Source organism: Mercenaria mercenaria, chromosome 5 (genome assembly GCF_021730395.1).
Source record: "Mercenaria mercenaria strain notata chromosome 5, MADL_Memer_1, whole genome shotgun sequence".
Taxonomy (NCBI): domain Eukaryota; kingdom Metazoa; phylum Mollusca; class Bivalvia; order Venerida; family Veneridae; genus Mercenaria; species Mercenaria mercenaria.
In genome coordinates, this window is record NC_069365.1 from 95,558,283 (window position 1) to 95,565,544 (window position 7,262).

A 7,262-nucleotide genomic window follows, 5' to 3' on the forward strand; every position below is an offset into this window, starting at 1 on the left:
AATGTATACATCAATTTATTAAAGCTACAAATTACTGGAAAAATGGCTGAATTAAATTCAGTGCTGTTCGTATTTCAAACTAAAACATCTATCTCCGCTATTAGAAAAACAGCGAGAGCTATCCTACTAACACTTAGTGTATACATAATATATTTAACGTCGATTGTGAAGGAAGTTGTACAACTTATATTAATCACTCTCGACATCTCATTCCTGATGGAATCCATCGCCACGAGGGTATGAGAGAAGCGGCCAGTTTCCCTTTTAATGCTGAGCGCCAAGCAAGGGAGCTACTGGTACCATTATTCACGTCTTTGGTATGACGCGGCCGTGGATCCAACCCACGACCTCCCACACTCGAAGCGGACGCTCTAACCTTTGACGTTTGCACCAGCACACCATTGATGGCACCAAACTAGGCCTGTTGCATCCTGGCAAGGTTCTCTCAATTTTGTTCAAATGGAGGCACTTTTAGAGATCGCAAGGGCTAAAAATGGAAATATTTTTAACAACTTGTCATGAACTGCTTGATGGATCTTCATCAAACTTGGTCTGTAGCACCACTCCCAAATTTTTCAAATGGGCGCAAGGGAAAGCTAGAGTTAAAATAGAAATACATTGAAAAAACTTCTTATGAATCGCGTAATGAATCTTAATTGAACTTGGTCTGTAGCATCATTAGAAGATCCTCTTCTCAATTTGTTCAAATGGGAATACTTAGCCTATTTTAAGGACCACTAAAGGAAAATAGAGTTACCTTTTAATGATTATTTTCTCATGAACTGCTTTACGGATTTCAACCAAACTTAATCTGTAACATCCTTGTAAAGCCCTCTCATAACTTTATAAAAATGGGGGCATTTGTCTTCTTTTTACGAGCACTAGAGCTAAAAATAGAAACTACTCTAAGACTGTAACATTCTTATGAAGTCCTCAAAATGGAAAAAGAGCTAACATAGAAATCTTTAAATGATTTTTTCCATGGACCGCAAAAAAGGTGGATCTTCTTTAAAGTTGGTCAGTAGCATCCTTGTAAGGTCTCGTCAAATCGAGACAAATCGTTGTCCCACACACATTTTAAAGTCTTGAGCTCCGGTATTTTCTCACCAAGAGGAGTACAAAAAAGTTCTGATTGTCGTTGTTTGTACATTATATTATTAGCGCGGATCGTCCTCGATTTGTATTTCACGAAGTGGCCTCGTACATAATTTAACAAGTCCTTTAGCGCGTTTTGTTAATTCCGGCCTATTTCCTGACACAAGTGCACCTCTATCTCTTAAATAACCCTCAATTCACGCACTGATTGTTTGTCAAAGTCACACGGTTCATCGATTCTTTCGTTCGTCGCCATTTTCTGATTTTTTTTTGCTCACCGGAAGTAGTTTTTATCAATAACGACAACTCACGCAAGGGAAGTAACAACCTTATTGAACAGGACTATTGGGATCATATTAAAGTCGTACTGTCCTTTCGTCTGTGCTTATGCCTGTGTAAATTCTATTCCGGGCTGTATACCGGTATAGCTCTGCCATCCATGAAGGGATTTTGAAATAATTTGGCATAAATGTTTACCATAATGAGACGACGTATCATACGCAAGACCCAGACCCCCAGCTCCAAGGTCAAGATCACACTTAGAAGTCAAATGTTAACATGGTCTGTTTGGTGTCCTGTTTATAACTCTGCCATTAATCAAGGGATTTTGAATTTACTTGGCATAAATGTTCTCTATAATGAGATGACGTGTCATGCGCAATACCCAGACCCCCAGCTCCAAGGTCAAGGTCAAAAGTAGAAGTCAAAGGCTAACATGGTCTGTTTCTTGTTTCATCCATAACTCATTTATGAAGGGATTTTAAAATTACTTGGCACAAATGTTCCCCATAATGAGTTGATTTATCATGTGCAGATAACTGTAGCATTCTTGGGCACGCTTCGGGGGCATTTGCCACTAATGGTGACAGCTCTTGTTTATACTTAACAACATTGTTTATCATTCATGATTTCGTGTGTCATATATACATTCAACATCACACGAATAAGTTAAGACAACTATGGCACCCTTTTGTCTGTCAGTTTGTCTTTCAAATGTCTTAAAACTTTCTATGTGTACAAGTTTATCTCATACAATGTAATATCTTTCTTCTAAAAGTCTTTAAACCTGTGAACATGTTCATCAGTAAAGCAAGAATCCGGAAAATGTGACCAAATGGAAAGCAGTTGTTGATATAATTACTGCATTGCCGGTGAAGTGGGATTCCATCCAAACGGATTGGCCCCGGTCAAGTCGCAGTATAACCGTGTTACTGCCAGATATGTCTGTGTTTGAAATTGTATCTACCGTATTTACTCCATCGTAAACAAGCTTCATATCAATGTGGTCTATTTTGGAATCCATGTTATAAGTGAACATGTACACGCCTGGAACATGAGCTGTGAATATACCAGTTTTCTTGTTATAGCCATTTCCGTCATTTATGAAGACCTGATTGAAAATAATTGCAGTGTTAGGCTGAATGTTTGACACTTCGTGGTCAAGGTAAGTTGAAAACGCCACTGTATCCACGTTATTAGTTACTGAACGTCTGAACTTCGAAACCAGAGCAGGCTTTTCTTTTACCATGTCTTCTTGGATTTCGTCTACTTTTGAACTCATCATTTTTAGCGGTAGCTTCTTCGCTTGTGCGCTCTTATTGGTTTTAAAATTTCGACGAAATGCATCTTGATTTTGGTAACCGTAAGCTGGCAATCTTACATTTGCTGTAACACCAATAATATTTTGTTCCAATCCTTTCAGCTCTTGTTTCAAGCTTCGCAATGCTGTTATCTCTTGTTTCAAGCTTCGCAATTCTGATATCTCCTGTTTCATACTTCGCAATTCTGATAACTCTTGCTTAAAGCTTCGCAATTATGATATTTCTTGTTTCAAGCTTCGCAAGTCTGGCAACTCGTGCTTGAAGCTTCGTAATTCTGTTATCTCTTGTTTCAAGCTTCGCAATTCTGACATTTCTTGTTTCAAGCTTCGCAATTCTGGTATCTCTTGTTTTAAGCTTCGCAATTCTGGTATCTGTTGTTTCAAGCTTCGCAATTCTGGTAACTGTTGTTTCAAGCTTCGCAATTCTGGTTTCTGTTGTTTCAAGCTTCGCAATTCTGGTATCTGTTGTTTCAAGCTTCGCAATTCTGATATCTCCTGTTTCATACGTCGCAATTCTGATAACGCTGGCTTTAAGCTTCGCAATTCTGATATTTCTTGTTTCAATCTTGCAATTCTGATAACACTTGCTTAAAACTTCGCAATTCTGATACCTTTTGTTTTAAGCTTCGCAATTCTGACGCTTCGCAGTTTTGGTGACACTTCTTTCAAGCTTTGCAATTTCGTAAAATCTTTGTTCAAACTTTGCAATTCTTGTTAACTCTCCTTTGAACTTTCCTAAGTCCATTATTTCTTGTTTTAGGTTTCTAAGTTCTGTTAAATCATGTTTATAACTTCCAAGATCTACCAAGCGCTGTTTCAAGAGTCTGGAATTCTTTAACATTTGTTTCGAATTTTCTTGGAAACTATTTAGGTTATTGTCAGAAATAAAACAACACTGATATATATCGTAAACGATGGAGGCCGCAACATTGCTCTGGTGCCAGACACCTGCACCAGTTGGTAACATTATTAAATCCATAAAAATAAAACAAGACATAAAATACAACACACTCATTGCTTATATTTTTGTCTCATAAATTCGTCTGTATTTACTTCAGCGTTAACTATGTAAATAAGAATAAGCAAAATGGCCCAGGTTACAAGATAAAATAAGTTCGTATCTCGGGGAAAAGAGATTATCTTTTAAACCCTTGCAGTTTTTCTTTCATATAAAGCAAGTACATGTACATGATAACTGACATAAGAAATACACATTTCTTTTTTTCTGTTTTAAATCCTGACAAAGCATACCTTCATAAATGCCAAAAAAAAAAAAAAAAAAAAAAAAATCCTCCTGTGAATATAAGCAGTCTAGTTATTGTACTGTTAATGATTTATGGATCTAACACTGTCAGTTCTTAAAATCAAATATTTTATTTAATCATCTTAGAAAGAGACATAGATATTCATAAATGCATTAATATTTTAAATATGTTTCCTTAATGTATTTATTTGTTTTAATTTTCCCAATCTCCATATATGCCTAATGAGAGTACTTTGTCATCATAGTTAACCCTGACTCTGCTAAATTTCTATAATGAACTTGTCCATCTTTTAATTTGGACAGTACCATTAACAGTTAAAGGGGTGCGTATTAAAAAGTTACTGACTGAATGGCGAACAGTGCAGATCATGATCAGCCTGCACATCTGATCAGACTGCACAGATGTGCAGGCTGACCATGATCTGTACTGGTCGCAAAGCAAGAATCAGTCGTGTCCAGCATGATAAGGCTTTAACGCTGAATAAGGAACCAGAAAATTTGTTCGCTCAGGGAACATGAAAATATGTACATAAACACAAATATCAAAAGTTAAAAAACAACGATACAAATAATAATTTTATACACATATATAAAAACAACAACAAGGGCTCATCGGGTCTTCCTCCACCATTAGAAGATGGAAAGTCGCCATATAACCTTTAACTGTGTCAGTGTGATGTTAAACCCAACTCCCCATAAACTTAGAAGTTAAATAGAAAAAAAAACAAATATGTACAAAATACTTTGAAGTTGTTAAAGCTTGACGAGTTATTTCATATGTCGTCTTAATAGATACATGCGGCATTTTATACTGTAACTGTTCGCTTATCAGTAGCCAGAATTTATTTACTCTCTTACCACATTATATTTAGCTTACAGAATCGTATCAAAACATTTTGAAATAACAAATACAGTGACTAAAACGTTCAATGACAGGCACTGTTTGTCACTGTTACTTGAATAACTGTAACCAATATCATAAAAGGCACGGGTTTCAAATCCATAGTCAACAGCCCAGCAGTTTGTGTTGGTCAAAAGTCGTAACAATAGTGAAGTAAGGGTGTAACAAATCCATCTGCAGTGACATTCACGCTAACCTTCTCGCTTTCTCCCCCTTTCATTTGAGTCGATCCGCTATTAGGCTTTTTTAAGAATATTTCACCCTTTGATAGCCCAGCAAGCCGTGCAAATCTCAGATTCGGTCGTCAATATAGAATTGTAGGGACATTTTTAAAAGGTAAATCATCAACTTTGCCACTACTTTTACGATGCAACTTGCTCTCCCGGACGTGTCTGGCCCCCTTATAAAAAAGTTCACCTTTGCAACAATTGCCGAAAATTTCGCTTGCGTATTTTTGGTTTCTGAAAATGCACCGTCCATTTCCCGAATGAGATACTAGATTTTTGTAGTACGGATGTCGCAATTTCATTATACAACGAAATCAATTCCCCCGTCTGCTACATTGCTTTCGATCTCTTTTTATGATTGTCAAGTACCCCGTTTCATATGCAATCAGTTGTAGAAAGTTTATATCAGCATTCCGCCCAAATGCAATGGTGTTTATTGTGGATTAGCAGCACTCTTCACGTACATAATTCCTATCTCGGACATTCTGTCGTATTGCCAAAGTATCCGTTATACCGACTGTTGGTTCCCCATCAGTTAGAAAAACGATTATTTGTCCGTAGCGTTCAACAGAATTAGAACGACTAAATAAGTCAATAGCACTCAGAAACGCATCGTTTATGTTTGTAGAGCCACTTGCTTTAACGTACTTTTGAATAAACAATTTTGCCGCGTTTATATTATCTGGATTGGCTTCCTGAAAACTCGTTTCCCACTCGGCGGAGATGTCATCAAATATGATAATATTGAAATAATCCGTTGACCGAAGCTGAGAAAGTATTATTGTCATGGCTTCTCGAACTTGATGTATTGGATATCCAGACATTGAAACGCTTATATCTATTACAAACACAATTTGTTTCCTCATGACGTTACTCTCCTTACAGAGGACTGAAAACAGGTGAACAAAGTTACCATCGTTATTCATGAAAACCATACCCCCGTTGTCTTCCAGTTCTAACTCATACTCTACTACAAATGGCGCTTCTAGTCCAAAGTTTGCTACTTCTTGTTCCGTAGTACTTGGCTTCCAGTCTATGGTATTTACATAGTAACCATCTTTTGACACAACACCCTCGTCATACATTACGCGTTGTTTAAGGTACGGTGTCTTATACGAGAAATATTTAAACTTCTGTTTCTCTTTAAAACTGCATTTTACTTCCAGACTAGGTATCCCTTGCTCTGTGTCTATAAATAACTTTTGAGAATATTTTCCAGCAAAAATTCTTCATATTCTAGACGGAATTCTACTTCTGCTAATCAGTGTCCCCAGCTACATTTACCTCGATTCCAAAGATGTCCAAACCCAAATCATCTCTGACGCCTTGATGGCTAACAAGACCCGCTGTTACATTGTTTACCTTCGCTTTATCGTAGGCTTCTTGAGCTTTCTATTTTTTCTTTTATAACCGCTTCGATTGTCCTATTGTCTGTGGCTATAACAAAATTTGTAATATAAGCTTCTTTCGGGAGCTTAACGTTAAACGTCAGTTCCTGGTCAGTTGACTTCCGGTTGATCATTACACTCCTTACTAAGACTTTCGCGTATCTAAGGGCGACATCCGACGTGATTAGAAGCTCATGCACATCTACGTCACGTAAGCTTCTACTGAGTATCGTATTCTGTACAGCGTATACATAGAAAACTAGACAAAACGCCTTTCATCTTGTTTGTTTTGTTTTCACAGATCGATTATCATATTTCCACATACTCACATTTTTAAAGGAAAGTTTAAATTCACATTTGCAAACGAAAACTTAATAATCTATTGTTTTAATCAAATGACGTCTTTTATCGAGCACTGATTCACCGTTATCTAAAATGGTGTGCAGTAGAAATCTGTGCTCTAGCGTTTGCAATAAGCTGCATCCTGTTATATATCATTATGTTGTAAGGATTATTTCTGGAATAGATACAAGAAGTATGCAATTACAAACATTCAAAACGACATGAGATAATTATCCATGGGATTTATAAACCGCTTTTTGTAATTGTTTATTCACACTTAGAGCACTTACATTCTGTTTCATACGAGGGAGGGGTTACATACTGAGAAATTTTCCTCACTTATCAGGGGAAGGAAGTGTGCAAATACTGCGATTAAGTCAATTTCGCTATTAGCGTTTTCTCCCCTTATGAGCAAAAATGCGATAGCGCTTTGATATCTCTTATC

At 36.9% G+C, this 7,262-nt stretch overlaps 1 pseudogene; it reads right to left on the reverse strand.

Annotated features, from left to right (window-relative positions):
* Positions 1-330: 330 nt before the first annotated feature.
* On the reverse strand, positions 331-6,172 carry LOC123558676 (multimerin-1-like; annotated as a pseudogene).
* Between the last annotated feature and the right edge of the window lie 1,090 nt (positions 6,173-7,262).